Below are 15,029 nucleotides of genomic sequence, written 5' to 3'. Positions count from 1 at the left end.
TTTAATACCATTAACGAAAGTGAAAAAGAAAAGTCAGTACCGGTATCTTAAACAGTTCACGAGTTATTACAGGTGAACATCTTAGCTGAAAACCCGACATAATTCGTTAATAACTTTAAATAAGATGAAAACCTACCTCGATACCTCGCAATTGTCGACAGGGTAGCTTCTTGTGATGCAGACTGGACCACAGGTGTTCTGTGACGATTCCCCTTCAGATAAATGTGTTTTTAAGTGCAGGATCATCTGAGAACTATTTCTGTAGACGTATTTTACTTCTTTAGAACAAACGCAGCGGGTTGTACTATGTGGCATCTCTTCAAAATAACCCGACATCCACGACTTACGTTGCGTTTCGGACAGCATCTTAAAGTTGTCGCGTACAGTTAGACAATTACACATTGCACCGTCATATACCGAAGTACCTAATTATGATGTGAATACTCTAGAAAATTGATTATTTCCTTCGTCACCAAAATAAGGAACTGGCCACCATACCGTACGTAAACTCCGGCTGAGGCACACCTCTGCCAAGGTTCGGACCTGCCTTCTGATACAATACACCCTTACCTTACCAAAATATCGGTAAACAAAAACAGTGGTCGTATGATATTGAATGTGGGGTCTGATACCAATGTGCACCTACCTGTTGAAAAAATTTGAGCAAATTCAGGCATTTTAGATTACCCGTTTCACTTACACGTTATGGTGGTTGCATATACGGAACGCGCATCATGCCCCGTCCGAGTTCGAATAATGCACGTTTCTAGTATCCAAGTAGGTGCATCTACAATAGCCATCAGTTTCTGTACTTAACCTACTCATTCGTGTAATTAACGCTGAATACAATGCCATAATGAGTATCTTTATAATTACGTTATACTGTGTCAAAACGGATCTCTCTAGAAATGAGAAATGATCGCCCTAGTCTCTTGTTAACACGTATTTACGGAATGGAGAAAGCCCGTGTTTGGCGATTCGCATACTCGGCACAAACAACATTCAGCTCCGTCTACCTGTTGACCTACGACACGCTGTTCGCCATACGATGCGGGTACACCGCTCTCGAGACCGCTCGAGACCTCGCCCCCCACACTGCCCATCACTACCAGAGAGGCGGACTCGCCTTGTTCTGCGGGTTAGTAGTTCTCACCTCAATATTGACTCAGCGGTACTCGAGGCGTAATGACGACATACACTCTTGTTCGTAAAAATAGAACACTGAGAGACTAGAGATAGGAAGTCCATGTTCGCAGGACATGTTCTGGTTCTTATGAACATGAGTGCATTATGATTTCGGAGTAGTAGTGCAGGAATTAGGGTCAACATTTATTTTTTACAATTTGCTTTACGTCGCACCGACACAGATAGGTCTTACGGCGACAATGGGATAGGAAAGGGCCAGGAATGGGAAGGAAGCGGCCGTGGCCTTAAGGTACAGCCCCAGTATTTGCCTGGATTGAATTCAAAAGCAAACTTGATCCAAAACACATTGAGCTTAAGGTCCCTTCCAGGATTGCTAATGTAAATTTGTTTGGATTTTTTAAATCAGAGTTTATCACAATTGTTCCATATTAAACGAGAACCGTATTCCACAATGACACTTAAGTTTCACCCTAACAAAAGAACATTTCAGCTTTGATTTCAACATTTGATTCTACTGCTTTACAGGGAACACCGGAGTATTCTTCCACTGTCTTTGAACTTATGTTCTGCTTTTTACATAGAAAACCAAAAGAATCAGTTTTTCATCTTTTGAGATACTTACTCTTTGGCACTACAGCCACTGCAGGACCTTGGCCTCCTGGTCAATCTCCACCCACTATCCGTCCAGTTTCTTTTGTCCTTTGGTTCTGTAACAAGTGCTTTTCTCCGGGGTGTGTTGACCCAATACCCAACCTTCAACCTGGAGGACCTGGGTACTGTTCTTAGTCTGGTTGATTACCTTAGACCTGTCCAGAAAGAGGCTGGGAACACAGGATAAAGAGGAAAGGAACTCTGTATTGGGAAGGAATAAACAAGCATCAAAATAAAGTCATACTCAGAAGAACGCATGATAAAGACAAGGGCAGATCAGTGTGGAAGAAGATTACACGAGCAAGACTTTAAAACAAGCAATAAAAATACAAATTCAATATATTTATTTAGGAACAATTTTAAAAGCCCAATATCATGATCATTACAATACTACATAAAATGTACATGAACTCCATTTAAATCTTTCAGGAATAAAATAAATGAGACAATATATGCAGGAACTTTCTGGTAATACGAATATATATATTAAGTTGATGCAGATATCGGTGGGTATAGAACATTTAAAATCACTAGTTCAAAGGCTAAATTCATTCTAAAAGCAATCTTTTTTCCTTAACAGGTTGTATTCCTCATTCATCTCCAGTAATACTTTGGTGACCTACTGCCGCTGCACCCGCAGCCGCCACCGGAGCTGCTTCCCCGTACTGGCGTTAATGCAGCACTCGATCCACTGTACCACGAGCTCCTGTGGCTGTCGGGCCGTAGAAGCCCAGACGAGGTTGGTTTTGGAGTAAGGGACTTCCTTATGGAAGATGGGGAGTAATAATCATCGAAATCATTTCCGGCAGTAATTTTTAGAGCTTTAGTTGAAGACCTGTTCTTCTTCACAGATACAACATTTCCATCGGAGTCGTAGTGATACTCTAATGAAGACCTTTCAGACTGTTCCAGGGTTATCCGCCTGCCATCTTGGATCACTTGCAAGGTGTACCTGTCTGGAGACCAGTTCGAACCGCGTGAGCACATGACTTGTCGATTTCTTCCAACTGGCAGTCACTCTGAAAAGAAAGAGGAACTAATTAAACCATTCAGTTTATCATTTCATTTACAATGTTGTGCATAGAGGAATGCATGATTGTTGTGGCAGCAGTGATGCATCTTTCATCTTTGCGCATGTTAAATGAGAAAAACTATCTGGTGCATTCCTCGACTGACAAGTCTGTCTTAATTACAGTGTATATGTGTGTGTGTCACGCAATTACAGCTGCTTAAGGGGACGTGCACGACATTATGGGGGAAAGGGACATGAAAGTAGGTAAGATTTGAACTAGAATATCTTACTCCATTTTTGCAATATAACTTTAAAACTTTCAGAAGCGGAAACTTACTTCTTAACTGTTAGCATCCTAAAATTTTCAATGTTACTACAAAATCGTGTTATTCTGTTTTTTTTAAATAACATATTACAATTAATTTAATTTTTAGTATGTATCCCAAATTTCAAGTACACTTTTCTAGGTAATGGCTGTACTTCAGGAAGTAAAATTTTAGGGTCATTCCATTTACTTTATTACCTATTGTGTTCTCTTTATGTTTTTTTTTTCAGTTTGTATCTTGATTTTACATTATGACCGTCTCTTTTTATATTTAGGCTCCGAATTTATTTTAATTCACTCTATTTTATTTGTTGAACTCTGATTTCTTCATTATATGTTGTCCAAATCTGTAATTTTTAGCATATCTTTGATTTTACAACAGAATAGTACATTTCTTTTATATATGTATTATCTGTAAATTAATTATGTGGTTAAGTGTAAGCACTTCGCCACTGCTAAAGCCAATAAATAAACGATAAAATAAATAAGCTTGGTGTGTAATAATAGACTTTGGTTTTAACAAAAATTATACTTATTTTTCAGACACTTTAAATTTCTGGTCATGAAAATGATATTTAAAAAAAGCCCTGTGTGTCACTAAGGAATAAATTTGCTGTTATAAAAGTCTTATCTTACAGATGAGAGTACACACATAGAATGTTTAACGTCAACTCTGTATACTTAATAGTTCCTTAGTAACTGAAATTTGTACTATATTTTACAAATGTTAAATAACGGTTTCCTAGTAATATAAGAACTTTCAGATGCTAACAATTAAGAATAAGTACAAATTTACTTGTTCTGAGAGTAATTTATATTGCAAAAATTGAGTAAGATATTCAAGTTCAAATCTTACCTATTTTTATGTCACTTTTCGCTGTGATGTCGTCCGCCTCCTCTTAATAAACAAACAGGACATTGCCTGTAAAATACGAGAACACTTCCGCGCAAGTCGAACTAAGACACTTGTGTGGGGCATTCTGTGTCTGTCGTACACACCTCTTCTCCCTTCCAGAAACACTGCACTAGGAGTGGATTTGCTCTGGAACATCAAACACTGCAAATTTATTCATTTTCAATTACGCACTCAGAAGTAACAAAGCAACTTCATGCTCTGCACAAATCCGATGCGCCACCGTTCATTATTTAATACTAAGAGCGTCCGTGAATTTTATGTTGGTATAATCAAATAGTGTAGAGACAATACAGTGCGAAGATATCAAAGAAACTAACGGTGTGACCTGGAGTTAACGATTCTGTCATAAGACCACGTATATTAGTTTGTAAAGGTTTTGGCGTTATTTATGCGTTTGCAGTAAGTTAAATACATAGTAACTAGCATCATTCATTTGCAGCTCCTCTCAACATGAGTGGAAAGATACGTGCTGTGTTTGGCTGCAATAATTGCGAGGTGCAGAAGGATTTACGGTCTTCCGTTTCCCTCGTGACAAGAAAATTTAAGTGAATATTGTGTTTACATATATATGGTTCCAGTGACAGATTTTTATAATACTTTCTAAACATCTGATCTGTGCGAACCATATTTTATTTTATAGTACAGCCGTTAGAATCTTCAAGTGTGATCTGTGGGTTTTGAAATTTCAAGTGATTTGGATAAGGTGTAAAAGAAAAAAGGGGCGTTAAGTCGGAATAAGACCTGTAAGATCTTTTCGGTTCATTTCCAGGACAGCGACTTTAGAAATCCCCAACTATACCGCAAAGGGTGTGATATTTTTACTCCAAGTGTACGTAAATATTCCTCAAAACAACTATCGACAACATTTTCATGCTTTTCTTTCTTTTATCCCCTCTTCTCCGATTAAAGCTGGAATCTGAACCAAGAAAGAATCCCCCACCCACAAAAAATATTACATGCTACCACCCCTTCCAAAAGGTGTAGTCCTTCCAAGAGAAAAAGACAGGAAGGTGCCGATATGTTTATTGACAAGTGTCTTAATGTGGTAATGCAGTTTTTAAATGAGGGAATAGACAAATCTAACAAAACATCCAAGGAGGAATGCTGAAGTGAAAAAAAATTCATAAATGAAAGATCAAGCCCTTTCACAGCAGAGCATACCATACCTTGAATATTATGTCTAATTTCAGCCCAAACAATAACCTCCTTCCTTCATTTATCCAGATTCGCTTTAGCAACTGAGGTTAATAGCTTAATATCATTGTATTAAGACTTTATTTATCCATTTCCGGATATGAATTTCCATTGATATTTGAATTTAGCGCAAATTTCCAGGTCATGCCACTACCAGCACCAGCTGCGAATTGTCTCCCATTTTAACAAGGTTAAATGCGGAAATGTCTTGTATTGTCTGAACTGTATTTGGTATAATTTAGATATATCCTGAATATGAAACTGCCTTCATTCCTTTGAATAAGAACATAAATCTTGTCGGTCCAGTTTCTGCCGTGGGCATAGGCGAAAAGTAAAAAAAGTCCTCACTTTTAATTACTGCGTTGATGCGGTGAAAGTTCCGTTTGGGGATAATTGTAAGTACCTAGGTGTTAATATAAGGAAAGATCTTCATTGGGGTAATCACATAAATGGGATTGTAAATAAAGGGTACAGATCTCTGCACACGATTATGAGGGTATTTAGGAATTGTAGTAAGGATATAAAGGAGAGGATATAAGTCTCTGGTAAGACCACAACTAGAGTACGGTTCCAGTGTATGGGACTCTCACTAAGATTACTTGATTCAAGAACTGGAAAAAATCCGAAGAAAAGAAGCTCGATTTGTTCTGGGTGATTTCCGACTAAAGACTAGCGTTAACAAAATGTTGCGAAGTCTGGGCTGGGAAGACTTGAAAGAAAAGAGACTAGCTGCTTGACTAAGTGGTATGATTGCAAGAAATCAGCTTGATTTCCCGTATCAAATATTATTTACATTTAATCAATAATAGTAAATGTCCACATTTTTGATACTTCTATTTGCTTTAAGCAAAAAAAGTATTTATAGTACACGTTTCGTTCCATTGCGAACATCTTCAGCTATGTTACAATGCATAGGCGAAATTACAAAGCATATTTTATCTTCTTAAAAACATCTTAGTACCTTGTAATGCTTAAAAACTGTATGAATTTAAGTGTGAAAACAATTAAAATCAGTGTGGAGGATCGAATGGAGCGCTGAAATGCGAAGGGAAATGCATTTACTTTATTTTAAGACTATTCACTTGAACAGATGTTAAATTCTTTGGCTTCCAGTACTTTTTGTTCACTGAGATATGTGATTTTCTAGTCGTCGACTAATAAAGTTTGTGAAAAAGTTGTCCTTGTCGATGTTCTGTTTTTAAAGAAATGTTCGCTTCGCCTGCTCTTTTATAAAAGTGACTCTTGAATTCTGCTAATTGCAGGATCCCTGAAGCTGATTGCTGTATTATTATTATTATTATTATTATTATTATTATTATTATTATTATTATTATTATTATTATTATGAAAAGATCTTCCCGAAATCTTCAATGAAATGAAATCGGGGATTGCTTTTCGTATTAGCGTGTATTAAAATCTTCACAAGGAAACCTAGTATTTAAAAGAGTGCTTATCTTGCTTGTTTAAAGGGGTCTAACATCTAGGTCATCGGCCCCTAATGGCACGAAATGAGACTAAATGTAATGACAAATTAAAAGTCCAAAATCCTCCACTGACCAGAATTCAAAACGTGAGGACGAAGAATGAAAGGATGGATATAATTTTTTTTAAAAAGCAGTGGGTCCGACCCGCAATGCCTCACATTCTCAAAAACGTGCGTTAAACAATAGTACTAATTAAGGGACCGCTTCTAAAGCACAATACTAAATCGACGATGCTTTTAGTCTAAAAGGGTCCAAAATCCAGGTCATTTGTCCCTCAATGGTACTTATCGCTAGGAAAGTAGAACCATGGTATTCATAGTATTACTGACCAAGGGACCACTTTTAAAGCACAATCCTGAATCGAGGATGCTTGATGTCTAAAGGGGTCCAAAATTCAGGTCTAAGGCCCCTCAGAATGGTACATGTCGCGAGTAAAGTAGAACCATGGTATTTGTCATGATGGGGTACTAATCAAAAGTAGCGAAGACTCATTGTGTTCCACACAAGATGATACTACTCACAAGTATTTTACTTCGTACAGGTAACGCAGACCTAGGGTGTTTCTCACACAATGGCGCCACTCATAGCCAAGGAAAACCGATGAGGTTCCTCACCTAGGTGTACTAGTCACGGGTGCCGGTATTCCCGTGGTGTTCCTCACATAGTGGGTACTAATAACAGGCAACGCTGACCCACGGTGTCGCTCACATGGCTACGACGCACGGGTACTGAAAACCCACAGGAGAACCCACTCTTTGCTGCTACTAATGACAAACCTATTTCGTACCTAATATAGTGGTACTACTCGCAAGTAAAGGCGACCCATGGTGTTCCCCGTGTTATGGTACGAATCAAAAGTAGTTTCATGGTTCTAATTCAAACATCCCTCGGTCGCCCCTTTTAGTCGCCTCTCACGACAGGCAGGGGATACCGTGGGTTTTTTCGTCTGCGTCCCCCACCCACGGGGGGGGTAAAGAGAAAAAAGAAAGAAGGGATCCGTCTCTTCGAAAAATGAAGTAACGGACGAAGAAAGGCAAGGGCCACGAAGGGCGTGAAAATGAAAGACTCCTTAGGCCTCGAATGCTCCAATACCGTCGGGGTCGGAAAAGAACAAGAGTTGACCAGGGGAGGTCGGACAGGATAGACTAAAGTAAGGAGCCTGTCACAAGTGGAAGCAATGCCAAGACTCTGCTAAGGGCCCTGTGGTCGCCAATCCACACTCCCAAGTTGAGAGCCCCTTGGGCCCCTGTTAGTCGCCTCGTACGACAGGCAGGGGATACCGCGGGTGTATTCTACATGTGCGTCCCCCGCCCTCAGGGGGTGCCTGAATTATGAATGGAAGATACTACTAGTAATTATGTTCATTATTGTAGCATACGGAGGTCTCTTATCCATCTTATGCTTCAGTACTCTCGTTAGTATTTGTTTTGATGTTTGTTCCACATACTTCTTAAAATACAAAAAAAATTGCTATTCTTCCCGGTGTAATCCACTCATTTAATATTTTAGCAATTATAGAATTCTCCCTCTATTTTTGTTTTATATTCACTTCCAAGACATTTCGGTTGCCCTACAAGCTCGTAATAGTTGCGCTTCTTCCATTGCTTCTCTACATAGTAGACCCCGATTTTAGTCATTTCTCTCTCTGACCCTCATTTTTATCAACACCACTTCGAGTCATCACATCGTTAACTTATAGCTGTTCTTTTAAAATTTCTTCGACCGTTCATTTTATTGCAAAACGTATATTTGAAAACTGTAGCGAAATGAGAATTCGTGTAGTAAACTAGTAGCGTTTAAACTAATTTTAAATACCGTTCACAGATATTTGACACACACTCCACTAAATTCAACAGGGGAAGCAACCGACTCATGAGGCTCCGCTCTACTTTGTACCAGTTGTCTGATGGGCTATTGAACAACTCTCAGCCACACGGTTATCAGGAAAAGATAGAGACACCATTATGTTTATACGAAAGCTCTTGTGTCCAAAAGGTATATTTTAAGCAATGATTTAGGTATTTATTTATCGTGTCAGAAGTACAAAGTAAAGGTGACAAAAATTAAACAGGAAATTTTAAACATTGGTTGACCAAAACATGGCCACGACAAGCGCATTTGGAGTTGCCCTCATTAGATCTTTAATGGTACAAGTGGCTGGAGGAGGAGGACACAGAAGATGCTCGTTAGTAAATTGTCTCCACAGGAAGGCCCCATTTCTGTAGGTTGGTCTAATGATAACCCGGTCTATCAAGCCAAGAATAACGGCCGAGAGGATTCGTCGTGCTGACCACACGACACCTCGTAATCTGCAGACCTTCGGGCTGAGCAGCGGTCGCTTGGTAGGCCAAGGCCTTTCAAGGGCTGTAGTGCCATGGGGTTTGGTTTGGTTTTGGTCTAATGATTTAGGTAAATGGACGCTTTTAGGACACTCATTTGTCGAGGCACAAACAAGAGGTAATGTGTACCCGTTGTACCACTCAAAGTCACAAAAGAAATTCGTGAGTATCTTCATTTCTAGTATCAGTCATCTGCTGCAGGAAAAATGCATCACGTGTTTCAATTAAATTAGGTGTAATATTTCAGATGTTTGAAAGTATGCATAATCGCGAGTATCTCCTTAAGGTGAAAAATTATATTCTGAACTTACATTCTCGACAGGTTTTCTATACACCTAATGTTAACGAATAAATGTCCGCCTGTTTAGGCCCCTGTAATATTGCCTTGCCACTGAAATTTAATAAGTATTAAGCCTTTTCCTCGTGATTTTGATGATGCTTGTTGTTGAAAGGGGCCTAACATAGAGGTCATCGGCCCCTAATGGTACGAAATGAAACGACAAAGTAAAAGTTCAAAATCATCCACTGACCAAAATAAAAAATGTCATGAATGAATGAATGAACATTAATTTAAAACAATCAATGGATCCGACTCAAAAAAACTATCATAGTTAATAGTATTACTGACCAAGGGACCACTACCAAAGCACAGTCCTGAATCGAGGATGCTTGGTGTCTAAATGGGTCCAATATACAGGTCAAAGGCCCCTCAGAATGATACTTATCGCTAGTAATGTAGAACCATGGTATTTGTCCTGTTGCAGTACTAATCAAAAGTAGCAGAGACTTGCGGTATTCCACACATTATTTTACTACTCAGAGGTTATGAAATTCGACGTATAATGCAGACCTATGTTTTTTCCCACTTTGCTGCGCCATTTACAGGCAACGCAAACCTATGGTGTTCATCACATAAGAGTACTAACCACAGGGACCTTCCCCTATCCCGTGGTGTTCCTCATATAGCGGGTACTAATCACAGGCAAGGCAGAACCATGGTAGCTATCATCCCATGGTCCTGCAAAAGCCGACCGCACGGTGCTCCTGTGTGCTACTAATCATAAACCTATTTCGTACCTAATATAGTGGTACTACACACAAGTAAAAGCGACCCTTGGTGATCTCCGCGTGGTGGTACTAATCACAAGTAGTTTCATGGTTCGAATGCAATCATCCCTTGGTCGCCCCTTTTAGTCGCCTCTCACGACAGGCAGGGGATACCGTGGGTGTATTATTTGCAGCCTCCCCCCCCACAGGGCGTGTGTGTTTGGTCCGCGAGAGGTATTTTATTTTTTATTTTATTTCCCTCAAGTCCGCCGGCAAGCCGGTTAGGACACCCCTATCCGCCACCTGGGACGCGCCACGTGGGAGTATCACCTCTCCCCCTGCTGAGATAAAACCAAGACAAATATCTTATTATACAGACAAGATTATAGGCAATATTTTAATAGTGGCCCACCTAACTGCGAGGGACAAAATACATTCGACGAAGTCTCTTTTGGGACCACCTACACTATAGGTGTGAGCAAACTTCTTAAGTTCACAAAATCTTTTAACTTGAGTGACAAACATTTGAAATATTACTTGAAATATATATTGAAAAAGCTAAGAGCTTCATAAATTATATGGCCCTCAGGTTACAATCATTTTGAGACCCCTGGGAGACTGGCGGCTCCGTGGTGTAGGGGCAGCCTGCCACTTACCAGGAGGCTCCGGGTTCGATTCCCGGCCAGGTGAGGGATGTTTACCTGTATCTGAGGGTTGGTTCGAGGTCTCTCAGTCTACGCGATTAGAATTTTTTTGCTAGTGGTTTTATGTCGCACCGACACAGGTCTTATGGCGACGATGGGATAGGAAAGGCCTAGGATTTGGAAGGAATCGGCCGTGGCCTTAAGGTACAGCCCCAGCATTTGCCTGGTGTGAAAATGGGAAACCACGGAAAACCATCTTCAGGGCTGCCGACAGTGGGATTCGAACCCACTATCTCCCGGATGCAAGCTCACAGCCGCGCGCTCCTAACCGCACAGCCAACTCACCCGGTTTGATTAGAACTAAGGAGCTATCTGATGGAGATTGTGGCCCGGTCTAGAAAGCCAAGAATAACGGCCGAGAAGATTCGTCGTGCTGACCACACGACACCTAATCTGCAGGCCTTCGGGCTGAACAGCGGTCGCTTGGTAGGCCAAGGCCCTTCAGGGCTGTAGTGCAATGGGGTTGGATTAGTTTGGTAGACTCTACATTTAACTCATACTGTCTTTTAATAAGGCGCACTGCACATAAGTTGTGGAAGACCAGTCGCAAAACTCTTATACAGGGGTGTTTTTATTGAAAAACATCTACATTTCCGATTTGTTTTATGTAATTGCACCTAGTGACGTACAGATCGAACGACGGTAAAGTTGGATATGATACGACAAAGGTTACAGCGCGATTTAATGCACACATACTAAATACGTTTTAAATTTTACCTTTAATTTCAAATGTATTATTAATATTATTAATACTATTAATATTATTATTAATGCAATCGTCATGAATATAATTATATTGGAAAAGTAATAGTTAAAATCCATTACATAACTCTGCACAGGCAGTTTGAGAGACAGCAAGAGCTGTTCAACGTTCGATTTTCTTCAAGAAATGAATTTTAGTACTATCATCCGTTCTTTACTGTGCACTTCGCCAATGCTACGCTTTTTAGTTCCTGCATTCATAATTAATATAACCAATAACAAACAATTTATAAAGAATGAAGAACCGTTTAACAGTATCTGCACATTCCGCAACTAGTATTTCATAACAATGATCGCTGAGAAATACGGAATCTTCCTGTTTCCTTCAAACATATTCGTGAAGACAATATGAGGAACACTCGAGGAAACAAACCTTCCAACCGAGCCTTGACTGGACATGCAGCCCTGGACGAAGTGCAATAACGTATGAACGCTGTGAGATACAGAGTCACCAGCGTACAGTCAATTACAAAATACGTCAGTCGCTACCTAAATTTTCTGTGTTAAATTTTTCAAGTAGGCCCTACTGTATCTAATTTTAAAATACATGATTATTCAGCTAAGTTGTCCACCGCAAATATCTTGCGATTCGTCACAGATATAGACGTTCTGTTTCCAAATTCTTAAATAGTATTAAGGTGCACAAACATAATTAGTCTTGACCACGTACGTAATTCTCTTATGGAGATACTGAAAGGTTTCATATGCGTAGGCATTAGACAAAGTGATACGCCACACACTGATGTAGAGGGCTTGCTGCGTGACTCACGCCTCACCACATACCTCAACCACTGTTTGAGCGACTGTACATTTCCCTGTGCGATGAAAGCGGTTGAAAAGGGGAGAGAGAAACTATGATCCTAAAAATAAAAATAAAAATTCCTGAACCATATTGTCTAAACAGCTCGGTATGCTAGCATACCAGCGTGATTTATTCTGAACTCTACCCCTTCCCATTTTAAGTACATAGATCTTACATGTTAGCTTTAAAGAGGACCAAAGAGGCCAACAACGTTCTCCGTTAATTTTTGCATCCATTTCTTCCAATGATCACGTCATTCATTGGATTTTGAGGTTTAATTCACTGTTTACTCATGAAAAGGAAAATAAAGTACTTAAAAGTATTACAGTTCCACTGCGTTCTCTTTTCTCTTTCCGATTCAACGTTAATAAAACAAAGTTTTCTAACTCCGAAATGCTGCACTTCATATATTCCCATTTAAAAAGAAAGTTGCTACCAGTTTCTATAGAAATGAATTGGTTTTATGAGCCCCTTAATACAATTAAATCATTTTAAAAGATTATTGGTTATTTTTATCAGATCAAAATATCTTTGAAATGGACAACTTAGCCGAATAACTCATATATAGCCATCTTACATAAAATTTGCTCTCCAGGGAAAGTATTTTCTATCAAGATCAGGCAATCCAAAAATAATTCAAGTGGTTTTAATGATTGGTCTGTTATACATCGCGTGATAAGTTCTTACCGTAACTGCAAAAAAAAGAGATTCGTGCCAAAGTAGTGTAATTCCACATCGGAACGTATACAAATGCTCATTTTGTTTGCAGATCTGTAAACCTCCAAAACCGACAAGGAAGTGCGTCTGAATTTTCATTGGATAAATCAAGTTTAATAACACATTTGCATGCATCAGGTTAGTGCATACATTTCAAATTTCGGATTTATTGTGCATGTTTTCGACCTTTATTATGAATATTTTGTTTTTACAAATAGTCCAACAAAATGTTAAGTAATTAATGCTGTGAACTCTTTCAAGATACTTCCAAATCATACCAGAATCAATCAAGAAGCCAGAAAGACGTAGATTACGTCTTGATTCGTTGGAGATTATGGAGAACGTGTAGCGTGAAAGTGAATGGAGACATATCGTGATGTCAAACGAAATCCGGTCTACGACAAATGTTTCGCCGATACTGATGTGGATCTACCTACACTCACTCACGAGTTTAAGGACTGTCCTGTTACATGCGTAGATGCAGATATCATTCTCCGCATTGAAGCTAGTTTTAACAGACAAACGCCACAGATTTATATCAGAAAACTTTGAAAAGACTGTTGTAAAGAACTGCAAAGCAATATACAGAAAGGAAAAGTAGGGTGTGTAGAGTAAAATGAAATAGGAAGGTATATTTAAGTATGTTTCTTGGGAGCCTCCGTAGCTGAGACGGCAGCGCGTCGGCCTCTCACCGCTGGATACCGTAGTTCAAATCCCGAGATGTGCTGGACAAAGCGGAGGCGGGACAAGTTTATCTCCGCGTACTCCGATTTTCCCTGTCATCTCTCATTCCGGCAACACTCCATTATCATTCCATAGCATCAGTCATTCATTAATCACTTCGGGAATGGCGACCCCATTATAATAATAGCCTATACGTATATGGTTCATTCATTACATCCCTGACCCGATCAAAGACTGGAAAACAGGTTGTAGGTTTTCATTTACGTTTGTGTTAGTTTACATGGTTTTTATTAAAACCTCACTAATTATGATTATCATTTAACACACTGTCTTATCTAGGAGAAGTGTGCATATACTTTTAACAGTTAACACTGATAGAATGATGCGTCTCGAACTATGCATGGATTGTTTGTACTAGTGGATTTTTGTTTTTCATTTAGTTTATTCATGATAATGATTTTATGTTTTGGTGCGTGGTGAATCGCGTGCAAAGGAATGTTACGTTTGCATTTCATACAAGCGTTTAATAGCATGAACATAAGTGCATATTTAAATGCGTATTTCACCACATTTTGCAGCTTTAAAATGCACCTTTTATTTGTTATGACTTTACAGAAAATATCTCCGTAACAACGTCACGCAATCAGTTTATAGGATTTATTACTGTAGGGAAATGGTTAACATCGCCGGGGTAGAAAAGAACGAAGCTAATTGCAGGACATACGAGTAAAACACTACTACATCTAACTCTCTACCCTTTAGGTAGATACCCCTTACAAAACTACAATCTCTTAATCGCAAAATAAGCTGTCCAATTCAACCAAACTGACAAGTTTATGAAGATGAATTCATCAGTACTATGCGTACTATAGAGCCGAGTAAGAATTCGTAGATGTACTTCAGCCAGAAACTCCTTAGCCGTACGTGTATGCACTAGAATCTCGTAGAGTAACTTACATTTGATATGGCACCAACTGCTCCCCTTCTTGCTATGTTGACGGATATAAAAGCGACTGACTGGCTGATCAGTGATCACGAAGTGCTCCTACTAAATCGCATCAACCCTGTCCTGTGACGTAATTTATACGTACCTTTCTCTGCCCCAATCAGAGGCCAGGACATAGGATGACCTCATCTTCAACCAATGAATTATCTACTTCGATTTTAGCTGTGCGACATCTGCAGAAAGAAATAATGCCTTAAGAAACACACTTCCACGGCCGACTCGATGCGTCGGTCTAGCTAG

The 15,029-nt window shown here is 39.4% G+C and overlaps 1 long non-coding RNA gene across 1 annotated transcript; it reads right to left on the bottom strand.

The window, feature by feature from the left end:
* Window positions 1–2,118: 2,118 nt before the first annotated feature.
* LOC136882065 (uncharacterized) lies at window positions 2,119–14,828 on the bottom strand. Its single transcript, XR_010861078.2, has 2 exons — window positions 14,741–14,828; window positions 2,119–2,816 (listed from the first exon to the last, which is right to left on the bottom strand). It is a non-coding gene; the product is annotated as an uncharacterized lncRNA (long non-coding RNA).
* Window positions 14,829–15,029: the final 201 nt, after the last annotated feature.

Source organism: Anabrus simplex, chromosome 10 (genome assembly GCF_040414725.1).
Source record: "Anabrus simplex isolate iqAnaSimp1 chromosome 10, ASM4041472v1, whole genome shotgun sequence".
Classification (NCBI taxonomy): Eukaryota; Metazoa; Arthropoda; class Insecta; order Orthoptera; family Tettigoniidae; genus Anabrus; species Anabrus simplex.
Note: the sequence above shows the minus strand (reverse complement) of the source record. Positions and strands in the feature narration are given on the sequence as shown.